Below are 14,408 nucleotides of genomic sequence, written 5' to 3'. Positions count from 1 at the left end.
CTCCCTTTCTCTCTCTGCCTGCTGCTTCCCCTGCTTATGCTCTGTCGAATAAATAAATAAATAAAATCTTTTAAAAAATAAATAACAATTGTCTTCCCTGGAAATGGGACCATTTTGGATCAATCTCCATCCTCCTTGCCCCAGTTAAAAAAAAAAAAATCAAGGTGTTTTTTTTTTTTATCCATTATTTAGTCCTTTTTTATGTTTTCTCAAATGAAATGATCTGCAAGACCTTATATCTTGATTTTGGCAGACACATTCTGTTGATGGAATGAGAATTACCAGTAGTGTAGCTGAAGGACAGGAGACTGGTGTGCCCCTCTGCATTTCTTGAATACTGTTATAGCAATGCCGGTAATAAATGAAGAATGCTGCCTTGAACTGCTTCTTGCTGACAATTTTCAGGGACTGCTTAAATATTTGCATGATGTGGCCGTCGTCCTGAAAAACGCCTGAGAGGTCAATGAAAAGCAACCCAGTGTTCTCCCTTTCTTTCTCTGGTGGATTAGAAGATACACAGTATTAAGCTCAGTAACACTGTCATACAAAGATACAGTATCTTTCTTCAGATGACTCATTGCTATCTATTTTAAAATGTAAGTGCATTTATATAAAATGATAATGTCATGCTGTGCCTAGGCTTTTCACATTATTGCTTCCTTTTAGGTTGTCATGTACCTACACATTAATTTCCAATGGAGATTTAAAAATCAAAATGTTAGCTATTTGACTGCCTGGGGTAGCTCTGGATATTTGATTCAGTGAAGAAGGCAGAACAAGAAGGTCTTCTGGAATGCTAGCAGAAGTGTGATGAAATGTAGCGGGTCCAGCTCTCTTTGATGTCATGCATCGTTGCTTCTTGTAATGACACATCATTTGGTTGACATTGCCGGGGAATGAAGTGTTCCATGTAAACATGTTTTCCAGGTAACTGGAGTCGACTCCTTTTCATGCCAACGCTTTTACATTTTAAGGTAAGAGTGTGGATGAAAATCTTTCTAAAATATACAACAGTTTCTTGCCTTCTTAAACAGAGCAAAGAAAGTACAAGGAATACTTTCTTTTTGATCCAGGGATATCTAATCGTGCTGTCAACCCTGGAGCAGGAGGGTTTGGTGTTATTTTTGTTGTTGTTTTAAGTTTGTGTTATTTATAATTTATATCCTAGTTCCTGCTGACAAGAACTCGAAGTAAAGTACAGTAAAATTACACAAAGTGGGCCAGGTAAAGCTCTCTGACAAGTGTCTAGAGTGTAGATGTATTTTATATTGAAGCCATATACTTGTACTTTCAGTATCAGGCTGCAAAAGGGACATCTTGTTTTGAAAACCAAAGAGGTTGGCTTATTTATTCTCTCTCAGTTGGAGTTCTAGCTCACACCAGTACAGAGGTGGCATGGGAGAATGTTGGCTATGGCTATGAGTGATCTGTAGCTCATTCTGCCTGGAGCTCAGGTGTCAGCCAACCCCAAACCTTCCTGCTAACAGGTCACCCTCCCAGAATTCCCTGTGCCCTGTCACTGACTCTGCCTCCCATCTTCCTCTCAGTCCATAGCCTCTCTCATTCATCTACCTCAGTCTCCAAAATCTATTCTCTTATCTCTTCCGTGATGGCAGCCTTTCCCTGCTTTTCCTAAAGCATTCTTTAGGTAAACACCTCTACTTCCTCAATCTTTTCTTCTGCCCGGAAGCTGTATAACTAAATCCATTCTCACTTCTAATAAACAAGAGGACTAGAGACAAGTTATTGAAAAGATTTGATTTAGTTAAGTAGATTAGTAGATTAGTTGAGTGGATTTAGTCAAATTAATGGGTCAGAATACACAAGAGAAAGAACGTATTGGTGCAGCTAATGGGTTTTAAGGTTTATTTAGTAGTATCTTTTGGCAAGACAAAAATTAATTGCTGATTAATTATATAAACATCACAGGTATGCATAATGATGAAGGGACTTGATTGTGCCCACCTGTTGTCAGAAACTCTGTGCCCCCGCCATCCCGAACAACACAAAAACAACAAAATGGAATAGTGAAAGCAAAAAAGAGCAGTTGTTCATTCACAGTTGCTTAACCCTCTCTCTGGATATTATAATTCTTGTTGGTTTGGTTCTTCTCAAGTGAGCCACTCTCCTGTTTGTCTTAGAGTGACTCTAAAATTAAGTTTTGTAGTTCATTTATGACTATTTAATGCTTATGACTAAGAACAACAACTTGCTTGAATTAGCCCATACATAAAGCCACATATGCTTATGGGAAAGGTGTTTAGCATGACTCAAATTTTGTGTCAAAAATATTTTCAAAGTTGTATGTATAACTCCAGGAAATGCCATGAGGATTGTGAAGGCTTTCAGGGGTCCATGCCACCTTGCTCCTGGGGTCTCCCTTCTTTTTGTGAAGTCAGAAGCAGGAAAGTAAACTCCTGGCTCAGTGCTTGTGTCCTTGAAATACTTCGAACTAACAACGTGTTATTCTTCAGGGAAAAACTGGAGATTCCTGGAGATATTTACATATTCAATACTGTATTATTTACTCAATCTCCATGATGGCTATTTGAAAAGTGAGGCATTCTATAAATAGTGTTGTGAGGTAAGAAAGAATTGGGGAGTGGGGGGGGTTATCGGGAAAAGGGGTTAACCCTCACACTTCAGGACTTCTAATATTCATTAGATTAAATCATTCAAGCAACATAGCACTTTCCCTTAGATGATGATTAATACAGCTGATGTAATTGCTTGAGTGAAGTCTTTTAAAACTAGGTTATCATTTCATTACTATTTTATTAGGTGCTAGTGCCATTGATTGATGGATGCAAGCGACATTAATTGAATCTTGTGCTCTGTGTTAGGCCAGGGCTTTCAAAAATGAAAAAACTATATAGGTGTTGCTGTCAGGTTGCTTATAGTCTAGCAAGAAGGTATATAGCCAACAAAACATTAGAACAGTAAGATACTCGTTGTAAAGGGCACTTGATATTTGCAAGTACCCTGGATCACTTACCTCTTGCCTCTGAATTTGAGGGAGAGGAGTAGATACAAGAGGTCAGATAGGAAGCAGAAATTGGCTTTCTTTGTCACTAATGGATTGGAGAATGTGACTCAAACCTGAGGCCAATAGGCTTTACCTTCCCCTGAACTGACCTTGTCTGGTGGCGGGCAGAGAGGCTGATCTGGTTAGTGCAGACAAGGACGCAGGGAAAAACGAGAATGTGGGTTGCTTGTGGGCAGTCAGGTCCAGAAAGCTTCAAAGGGGCTGGATGTCTAGTAAGGGGTATGGCCTTGTATCCAGTTGTACCAATCAGGTAAGTTGTTCTCTTCCCACCTGAGTAGAGAGAAGCGATGGAAGCCATCCCCTCGAACTATTTGGTTCAGGTTTTTAAAATTTCCCTTTGATTTGAAAAGCTTGCCTTTTGGGTGGTATGTGCATAGTGGTCTGCTTGCCAGGTGGGAGGGAGGGGCAGAAGAGATGGTGTGCAGGGAATATAGATGTAGAGGAAGAGTTTTTCTTTTTCTTTTTCTTTTTTTTTTTTTAATGTTTATTCGACAGAGAGAGATCACAAGTAGGCAGAGAAGCAGGCAGAGAGAGAGGAAAGCAGGCTGCTTGCTGAGCAGAGAGCCCGATGCAGGGCTCGATCCCAGGACCCTGGGATCATGACCTGAGCTGAAGACAGAGGCTTTAACCCACTGAGCCACCCAGGTGCCCTGGAAGAGTTTTTCCAAGTGTCTTCCTGCTAATGCTCACTGGGCCTTGGTAGGGAAGTTGTGGGATGAAGTGGGTACACGATGCATTTTCCAGATAGACCTATAGAAATTCTAGGCCCACAGTTTTATGGTAAACAGGAAGCACTTGTCTGTCTATACCCATGTAGCTCTGCATGTGTCCCCTCTAATGAAGAATGCATGCATACTATTATTACAGCAGTGACTCCAGTAACTGATCACACATTTCTGCACACACAGTGTGATGCCTGTTTCTTTTGTGGGGAACCCTCATGATCCTTTTGTGATAACTGTGTAAAGAACTTTCTTCTAAAGAATGAAATCCTTTTTATGTAATTTCATATTGAAATGCAGTAATTTATCTGCAAAAGACTTTTGCATATGTGATAGAGGCTGCACCAAAATAAGCAACAGATGTGTAGGGCTCCACTGAAACACAAATATGTGCCAGGCATTCTTTAAATATGAAAATTCGCCATTAAAGAGATGTGTCAGGAATTTAGCCTTTTATGTCTGTCTAGTTTTATTTAGTCATGAGTAAAATATGATAGAGAAAGTCCCAGTGAACGTCTCAGCTCAAGCTGAGAAGGCAGTGGTCCAGACTTTCTTTTGGAAAATGCCAAATGTGAACTCCAAAGCAAATGTAGGCTAGAAATCAATGATGGTGGCCAAGTATTAAGTGAAGTACTGCCCCAGATGCCCATGACCCACTCTTACTCTCTGCTCTGTGGTCGCTGAAATTGTTTAGTGGAGTTAGGAAACTGGGATGCTTTATGTGCCGAAATCTTGAATGGATAGTCCCAACCTTAATAACTAGTTTGTTGGCAGGAAGAAACATAACTGGTATTAGACCTCAAAACACAGGCTACGCTTAGACATGGGGTTATTAGAAACATTTACTACAGACCCATTCCATAGTCTGGAAATAAATCTTTAGAACACTCTGTCTTTATAAAACTCAGTTTCTTTAATTTGCCTCTTCTAAAATTGTATAATGTATTGGTAGATTCACTTTTGAACACGAGCATATTTAGAGAATATGAAAATCTGACTATATTTTATTGAAACAACTGCTCGGTTTGCACAGATGTGCACTCGAATTAGTGCTTTTCAAAATGAATTGAGAAAGCACAATTTTTGGAAGGAGTCAGCAAAACTTTATTTGCTCAAAATACCTGTGATAGGCATTTTATTTCCTCATTAAAATGTCTCTCCTCAGTCCTGTCTAGTGAAATAATCTGTCATATTACCTGCCTGAGAAGACTGAGTGATAAATAAGCAAATTAGTTTTTTTCCCCTAGTTTATGTGAGAAAGGAATATCAGTAGCACCTCTACTAAGTCACCCAGAAAAGCGAAAGAAGTTTGAGAGATGGAGCAGGTGCAGAATTAATTGTGTCATCTTTTCACTAAATTTCCAGACTGTTCCTGCTTCCACTGTGGGTCAACTTAGGAGCAACACTGCTCAGATGATAAGGATTAATTTTCTGTGAACTTTTCCCCTAACCTTTATATGACCTTAAGAGCTCCCCCCCTTTTCCTTTTTTTTCTTTTCTTTTTTCTTTTTCTTTTCTTTTCTTCTTCCCTCCCTCCTTCTTTCTTTCTTCCTTCCTTCCTTCTTTTCTTTCTTTCTTTCTTTCTTTCTTTCTTTCTTTCTTTCTTTCTTTCTTTCTTTGTCTTGCCTATCTTTTCCCCTTATTCTGCCTGCCTTCTATCTTTTCTATCTTGCACAGCCATGGGTGACTTCAAAGCAGTTCTGTCTGATGCTAGGTTTTATTGCATGACGATTCATTCCACTACATAAAACTCCATTTTCTTATAAATTTTCTCCCCCAAAACAGGGGCAAAAAGAGTCATTTAAATTTTTCTCATGTTTTTCTTAGCAGGGAAATGTTTGGAAGAGGGAAAATGTGGATTCTTTACATGCAGTGGCATATTTCTTGGTGGCTATTTATAATTCACTTTTCTCCCCATGTACTTCAGATAAAAGTCACTTTTAAAAATAGAAGCTCTAACTTTTACAACCGAAATCAATAGTCAGAAATACCTGCAAATAAATTAGTGCAGACATTTTACTGCTCCTTGTTTGAACTCTCTCTCCATGACCCTTTTTATTTTTAATAAGTGCTCCAGGATACTTTTCACAAGTCTGTCATTCTTTCAAAGATTGTTATTTTTAACACTATCAACATATCTGCTGTAAATGTAATGATGACACATACATGATCTACACATAGGTTATGTGAATAAGCTCTAAGAACATGTTCAAAGGCAATTTTAAGTTAAATACCTATCTACATGCATACTTGCTTGCTTGTAGGTTAGTATGTTGAAAAAAAAGTGGAGCACTTATAAACACTGAAAATAACACAAAGCCGTAGCCAGACTGAATTTTGGACATGGATAATCAGAACAATCTGTAGCCCGTCTGTGGCTAATGGGATGTTTCTCCCAGCTTTGTCACCATGGCAAATACTTCATAATACACAAACATTTGTAGCGCTAAAAATCCACCCACTCTTGTTGAAAGATGGCCAGGTTTTGTAAAATTACATTCCAGCTAGTGCTACCCTGCTGATTTTTCAGATAAGTTCTTTCTGTTTGCCATTCATGGGCTTAACAAAGGACCAAAGAGGAAAAATATATCTAGCTTGTAAACGTTCATTGCACTTTCATAAGTTCAAGCACCTTATAAACACATGAAATTTTGTGTGGGCCAAATCTGGGATAGGGAGATTCTCTATTTGACAGTGGTGGGGTGGAGAGGGGAGATCTCTGCGTCCTTAATTCCCCTTCCCAACAAACTCCATCATTCTTCCAAATAAACCTACAATCAAAGTAGAAAAAAAGCACGTGTGTGGAACAAATACAACTCAAAGACAAGTCTCTTTGTCCCCTCAACATCCAAATTGCCGCCCGTAAGCAATTATGGAGAGTTTGGGGTACAGGTCTTTCTAACAAATGCCGTCAGGGCCGGTATCCCATTGAAGTCATAGCCTATTCCAACTTCCTCCTTAGCTTCTGGAATTGGGGCCAGGAGCACCGCATGCATTGGTAAAGAACATCCTGGTTCCTTTCTGACCCTCCTCCGCTCTTGCCAAGACAGCAAAGTATAGCACACACTCCAACTCATTCCTTTGCTTAGAGGGAGGGGGGAAGAAAGCCTTGGTAACACTCCATTGCAGAGCCAAATTAGAGCAAACTGTCGTGCGGCAATGCCAAAAAAATTCAGAATACGTGTGACTGGGGAAAAAATGTAGGCAAAACAGTCTTTCCCACAAGTGGGTGGAAGAGGACGAGTCACAGTTTTAAAAGCATAACATAGGTGTATAGTGCCAGGAAGGGCCAGTCCAAATATTTACATGCAATAGTGATATATGAGGAAAAGCTTAACAGAATGCTTGGGGGAGAAAAGAGAACGCGAGTGTTACTGGAAGCTCTAGGCACAACACCGGTTTGTTGGCGACCTGTTTGAGTTTTACAAGCCTGTTTATACTGTCTGTTACCCCAGCATCATCTTGCTGCATCATATGGTCTTTTTCCCAGAATCCCACAGCATCAAGCAGGAATGCAGGAGAAGACGAGAAGGCGAGGGCATGAAGACAGCCCAATTATGAATGCCTCCTTAAGGAAAACAACCCTCCTAACAATTGTTAATTTTAATGATTATTAGCCTTCAATAGAACCATGAACACTTATTTTTTAAAACTCAGGCTTTGTAGAATCAAAAGATGCCCTTAGATGTGGCAATTCAAAGTAGCAATTATTTGCTTTAGTTTTACTTTGGAAAGCATTTGGATGCTAATTCAGAATTTGCATTATTCTGTCATTGCTAGCACTTAAGAGAGTGGAGGCAAAAGACTGTCAACCAAACTTGCAATCCCGTTTTTCCCTGTGTAAAATGCTGCATGTCAAATATCAACCCCAAAGGGTTTTGACTGGCAGTAGCTTTCTAACAAAAGAGGAAAATTATCTTATTTGATTTCACACTATGGGCAAACTTTTAGACTAATAGTCATTAGCATAATGAAGACTTCTTAGGAGAGATGATTCAAAAATTGTTTTTTTTTCTTTTTTCTTTTTCTTCCAAGAAAAGATATTACAGTAAAATAGTAAGTAAGTCTTGGCAAATAGCAAGAATTTTGCTGTGCATTTCAATATTTATTTTATTGTCCTGTGCAAAATATCTATGTTCTTGATATTTCTAATAAGTTAAATACATACCCTAAGTAGGTTCTACGCAAGCAACACCTGGCGATTGAAGTTGCCTCTTTAAATAGCAATTTTAACAACTCTCAAACAGAGATAGAAATACTACCTTCTATTTTGTTTAAAGTTCATTTCCTGTCTCTAGGATATTCACTGACCTTTCAATGTTGGCCATTTTGCTTTTTTACTTTTTCCTGTGAGTCTTATTCCTGTTCTCATTGACTTCATTCCATTCCTGACCTCTTCCCCTCAAGAAAATTAAATGCAGCCCAAAACATATTGGACCCCAATTAGTTTTACAGCTCTTCTTAGCTTCCTACTACTTCATTCTTTAGTTTGTTACAAGTCATTTGGCCATACACATTCAGCCTCCACAAACCTGCACGTTCACATATACAACAAGCTCTGTCTTTAATACACTGATTTTTCTACATTTCTTATTTACAAAATTTGAAATCCCCTTAAGCTTATATCAGAAATTTCTCGGTAACCCTTAATTATATCAGTTTTATTCAATATCATTCAGTTCCTGGAAGCAATATCTGTTCTTATGGATATTTTTCTATCATATTTTTTATTAAAACCCATAATAGACTCTATTTTATCTTCTCCATAGATAAGTGCATTAAAAGAAGAATAATGTGAGTAAAAGGGATATTTTTATGGAACATGTCCTGGGATCACACATTGAGTGACTATAAATAAACCACATATGATTCCGTTTCACCTAAAGTGTTGAAGAAGACAGAGCATTCTTATCTGTGTGATGAGATAATTTGTAATCTTCTCTTCTTCCTTAGGGCAACTAAGTGCATGTGTAAGCTTGTTAGTGCTTCTAGAAATGTCTTTAATATTTCCCCGAACTCCACCACAACATTTTCAGTGAAAAATGGCTCTGCAGTTTGTTTCATCATGCTAATTGAAATGAATTATTATACCGTACAGAGACAACCTTCTTCTCTTTGAAATTAGACTTTGCAGATATCTCTGATTTACCTGCAATTGGATTACAAGAGCAAAATAATGCTTCAGAGTTATCTAGTTAGAAAACGAACATGCATCTAAGCAAAAAAGAAGTGAATGAAGAAAGGAAGCCTTGCAAAAATGGTATATGTTCATTCTTACATTTAGCTACATCAGTTAGTATTATGTTGAAAACAGTTGTATGATTCATATTTTCAGCATTTGGTGACATTAAAATAGTAGTTAATTAAATTAAGATCACTCTTTGCCCATTCCACATTCATAAGCTTCTGGCCAAGGAATGTGCTTTTCCTTCTTCTCTATTTTTCTTGTGATTTGTGTTACCTTGAGAAAACTGAGACAATACAGTTCTGTGGTTTGCAGGGTATCATTGCTCTATTATAATGCCTAACGAGTTCAATACATAAAATTGCCTCCCTATTCCCTTTGTCTGATTCCGGGGCTAATAATCACGGCTGCTCCCCACATGCTGACGACCCCTCCCCCAGGCTTGCCTTTAAGTATTTCCCACTCCTGACGCTCTGAAGACCCTGTCGAGTTTCTCTCTCCAAATATCTTCAAGTCCTCTTGGGCTCTGTGTTTACATTGCATTACCACAGATTTTAAAAAACACATTCAAATGAAAACAAACACAAAACTCTGGATGGGCTCCACTCTGAAAACGGAAATATCAGGAGACAAATTTTGACCACCAGTAGATGCTGGTGTTTCTTATTTTCCCTGCACATGTGGGCTACCACCCTAACTCTGGGATGCATTATCTATGACCCCCTCCACCCAGCAGCCCTTAGAAAACCTCCTCCCAGGCTCCTCCTTTCCTCCTCACATTCCGCGCCTGCCACTGCCACCATCACGTCCCACCCCAAGACTCCTCTTTGCCTCACCCACTTACAGCAACTGTGTGGTGAAACAACCCATCGCTGTTTATGATATTCCGGAGGAGAGTTTTCCAAACTGACTCTCAATGCACAAGTGGTCTTGAAACCTGTTTTGTGGGTTCCTATCCACTCACTGTCTTTTACTTTTTATTTTGAAATTAGTCTAGATTCACAGGAAGCTGCAAAGAAATGCACAGAGAGGCCCCGTGGACCCTTTGCTTTCCATCTTGTGGGACTATAGTAGGATGTCTAAACCAGGGACTCGACCTGGGCACAATTCTCAGAGTTGCTCAGATTGCATTACATTATAGATTTTGCAGTACGTGAACTTCCTTGAGTGTATATGTGTATAGATCTCTGCAATTTTATCATATTGTGTAAACTCGGGTAACTACCAACTAAATCAAGATAATTACAGAAGAAAAATTAGTCTTGAAAATGTCACAGCTCGGGATGCCTGGGTGGCTCAGTAGTTAAGGGTCTGCCTTCAGCTCAGGTCCTGACCCCAGGGTGCTGAGATCAGGTACTGCATCTGGCTCCCTACTCAGTGGGGAGTCTGCTTCTCCCTCTGCCCCTCTCCCTGCTTATGCTTTCTCTCTGTCTCTCTGACAAACAAATAAATAAAATCTTTAAAAAGAGAAAACAAGAAAATGTCACAGCTGGTAAAGGTAAGAACTGTTCTATGAAGCTGTTGTTTTACTTTCATTTAGATCCATTTTCACACAAATGTTACATCTGTGGATATAAAGTTATGGCATAAAATGTGTAAATATAATGTATAACATAAAATAGATTTCCTCCTGTTGGTGATGATCAACACATTTTAAGAGCCACTGTCCTAGACCCTTGCTGCTGACGGTATGGTCTAGGCACTAACAGCATCAGCTCTTTGGGACCTTGGTAGAGATACAGAATTTCAGGTCCACCCCCCAAAACCTACCGAATCAGAATCTGTATTTTTAAGCAGGATGCTCAAATGATTTAATGTGTACATTGAAGACTGAGAAGCACCTTCCCGGCAGACAGTTTCACTGAATCTGCAAGAGGGTAAAATACAATCTCTGCATTTCATTGAGAGCCGGAATGAGGGCAATGACCTTTGCAAAGTTTGAATAGAGACCTGGCATCACGATTGTTTTTCCTTGCCTGCTTTAATAGGAGGTGACCCTTGTCAGAGTCCATAGGGCATGGCTGCGGCGGAAACAGTGACAGAGTTTACATCGGCAAGTTCTTTATTCTTTCAGGATTTTGTAATGTTTTCCATCAGCAGCCAGGGTACAAGAAAAAAATACGTGGTCCTTTTTAGTTTCTGCAGAACAGTGACATCTGGGGAGGGACTTTAGCCTATGGTATTTTCTGCTTCAATAACGGTGGTTGAAAGCTCACTGTCCCCCGCCTGCTTGGTGCTCCCACCACAGAGTGTTATTTTTCCTTCTCTTTTCCAGGTAGGTGACCCAGAGAATACACATGAGGAAAAAGAAGAGAACAATTGTGGCCTTGCTCATTAAGGTTAGAATCCTGTGTTATGTGTCCATGATTCCCGAGGAGCTCCCATTCTGTGAGCTTTATCATTCTTTATGAGATTAATAAAATTATTGAATATTATTCTTGTAGTGTCTGTGCTTTCATCTCAAAAATAACACGCATGATAGCAATTCCAAGTGAGTAGCACTTTCCAATATCCTGGTGTTTTTATAGTGGGAAAGCAGGGGAGGTTGGGAGGAAGGGAAAGGGAAGGGAGGTTTTGGAATGACAGTGCTCTGACTCAGATTCATTCCACCAACTCCTAGTTACTGTTCTTGAAGTAAGGCTAATTAATGTAATTAACACACTTCAGGCAAAATAACCCACCCAAATATTAACAGAATGTCTTTCATAAGAAAAAACACAAAATGTGTTTCTGTCGTTTTATTTCTGCTTGAGGAGGCAATATTGTGAAGGAATGTGAAATCCTTTAATTAGACACAATTTAAAAGCCAGACAGAAAATTGAGATGCTGAGAATTCTACCTTGAAAAGTGATATTGGTACTCAAGAGCATCAGACAATGCACCACACACAGATGTTTTACCGTGAATTAAGGTGATCTCATCACACCAATATATTCCTCTGTTATTATAACCACATTAAAATAAACTTCCGTCACAACTAGTTACAGCTTCATGATGAGATTACAAGTCTACCCAGGTAGATGCCTCAAGTTAGATTTAAAGAAGAAATTCTGATTTTTTCCCCTCCGCCATCCTAGGTACTTCTTGTATGTACATACATTTTCCAGTTAGGAGAGAAAGCAGGAGGATGATGCGAACACCGGACCCAGGGAGGGTTCTGAACACAGAGCTGAGATTGCATGAGCTTGCAGACCTCTTGTGTGTTACTGATAAGCACAGGCCTGGGAATCCCCAGCTCATCTCTCGACTTGACTCTGCAGGATTACCAGAGCTGCCTGGAGTTAGTTTTTCCCATTCTTGGTCTTGGTCTCCTTATTTTCTAAATGAAAAAGTTGGACCCTATGGTCCCCAAATTACTTTCTACAGTCTGATATGTTGTTGCTTTAGGATTTTGCATTGCTCTAAATAATGCAAACGATACAAAATTTTAGGATTTCAAGATCTTCTAGGGCTCAAAGACCCTCCGACCATGTGACTCTTCAATCCGCTTGAAGACATCCAGCACTTACACCCTGATTACCAGACCATCAATGAATGGGAGTTCACTCAATCTCCCATCCTGCAAATCCATACCCTGCCGCGGCTCACACTTAATGCCTGCACCCCCAGTTAGTGACTCAAAAGACTTTCTATAGTCTTGTTAATTATCAATTATCAAATGAACATCTTGAGTGTCTACTCGCCTCCCCGCCCCCAGCACACAAGCCACCTGGGAAGTATTTAAACCCTGGGCCTTGTTCCCATCCCCCATGTTAAATAGATTTCTTAAATAAAATGGCTCTAGGCTTTAGATCTTTAACTGCTGGCAGAATTAGCCAATTTCTAACTAGTCTTAAATGAGAGTTTATTAACCCTTTAAAAGTCAACATGGAACTTAATTTAGTCTCAACTGCTGATTGAGTTTTTCTTTTTCCCGCAGATTTTTTTCCTGCCTTCCTCACTCTGTTCCCTGCCCTCTCCAAACACACATACTACACCTACAAATTAAAGTAGACTTTATGAGCTCTTACTCGACTTAAAAGTGGCATCCTCGGGGCGCCTGGGTGGCTCAGTGGGTTAAAGCCTCTGCCTTCGCCTCAGGTCATGATCTCAGGGTCCTGGGATCGAACCCAGCATCGGGCTCTCTGCTCTGTGCGGAACCTGCTTCCCCCCCTCTCTCTGCCTGACTCTCTACCTACTTGTGATCTCTATCTGTCAAATAAATAAATAAAATCTTTTTTTAAAAAAAGTGGCATCCTCATAAATTAATGATATAATTATGATACTTGGGACAGTCGCTGTGGACTTATTTGGAAAGACAGCTATTTTAGGATTTTGCCTTTCTGTGAGAGATTGAAGCTTGTAAGTCACTCTTTAAAAGCTGTTGGATTTGTTGTCTTTTGCTTAAGACCCAGTTCTAGGCTCCAGTGTACGATATTATGAACTCCTGGTGTTCAATAAATAGCTGGCAATGATGAATGACAACGAGTCCATGAAATACTTGGTGGCATCTTTAAGTGGCAAATATCACACTTTCCTAATGCTGGAACCTTAACTCACATTCAAAGACAACCTGTTACACCAGATTTTTACAGTCCATTTAAAAGCTACAGGTCATTGCCCAAGATAATTTTGTGGTTTCTGAAGAAACTCACAAGTACGCCTGATATAACGGGACTCAGTGTACCTACTGTGTAATTTATGAACTGGCAAAGGAAGATGACAAAAAATATCTGGTGACTAACATAAAAGAATGAGCTGAGAAAGCAAAAGTCAGTGCATCTGGTGGTTCTGGAGGTTGGGGAAAACATAATATTAAAATGTTTCGTACCTCTCAACCCTAAACATATGTACCTACCTGACAATTTTGTGCAGGATAAGAAGAAGAGGTATCAGAAGGGCAGGAGGAAGAGAGACAAGCAAGAGACAGACAAGACACTGTACCTCAATGCCCCTCTCTTAGTCTGTTTGGGGTGCTATAACAAAATACTAGAGACTGGGAGGCTTAAATAACCGATACTTATTTCTTACAGTTCCAGAGACTGGAAAGCTCCAGATCAAGGTGCCAGCAGATCTGTTCTTGTTGAGGGCCTGCTTACTGGCTGTCAGGTGACTGCCTCCTCCCTGTGTGTGGATGACCTCTTCTTTGTGCTTACATGGAAAGAGAGATAGAGAGAAAGAGAGGCAGAGAAGGAGAGAGAGAGAGAGAGCTGTCTTTCTCTTCTTATGAAGACAATAACCCTATCATAATGTCCCCACCATCATAACCTTATTAAGCCTACTTACCTCTCAACGGTCTCTCATGGGGGTTAGGGCTTCAACCTACAAATCTTGGGGAAGCACAGATATTCAGCCTGTAATAGCCCTTTCTCTCCCCAGGTGAACAGATCCATCCAGGGGAACACAGCACATCTGTGGGGAAAGAGATACCAGTTATATGGAACTCAAAGTTAAAAGCAGCTATTGTGACTTTCTG

The 14,408-nt window shown here is 39.8% G+C and overlaps 1 long non-coding RNA gene across 1 annotated transcript in view; it reads left to right on the top strand.

Moving 5' to 3' along the window:
- LOC123950613 overlaps positions 1–14,009 on the top strand; it is a 38,831-nt gene extending 24,822 nt beyond the window's left edge. Inside the window, exons 2-4 of the long non-coding RNA XR_006820258.1 lie at positions 928–974; positions 11,229–11,292; positions 13,966–14,009. This is a non-coding gene — a long non-coding RNA (uncharacterized LOC123950613). The remainder of the gene's footprint in view (positions 1–927; positions 975–11,228; positions 11,293–13,965) is intronic.
- The last annotated feature ends 399 nt before the right edge of the window (positions 14,010–14,408 follow it).

This window comes from Meles meles, chromosome 9 (assembly GCF_922984935.1).
Source record: "Meles meles chromosome 9, mMelMel3.1 paternal haplotype, whole genome shotgun sequence".
NCBI lineage: Eukaryota > Metazoa > Chordata > Mammalia > Carnivora > Mustelidae > Meles > Meles meles.
Note: the sequence above shows the minus strand (reverse complement) of the source record. Positions and strands in the feature narration are given on the sequence as shown.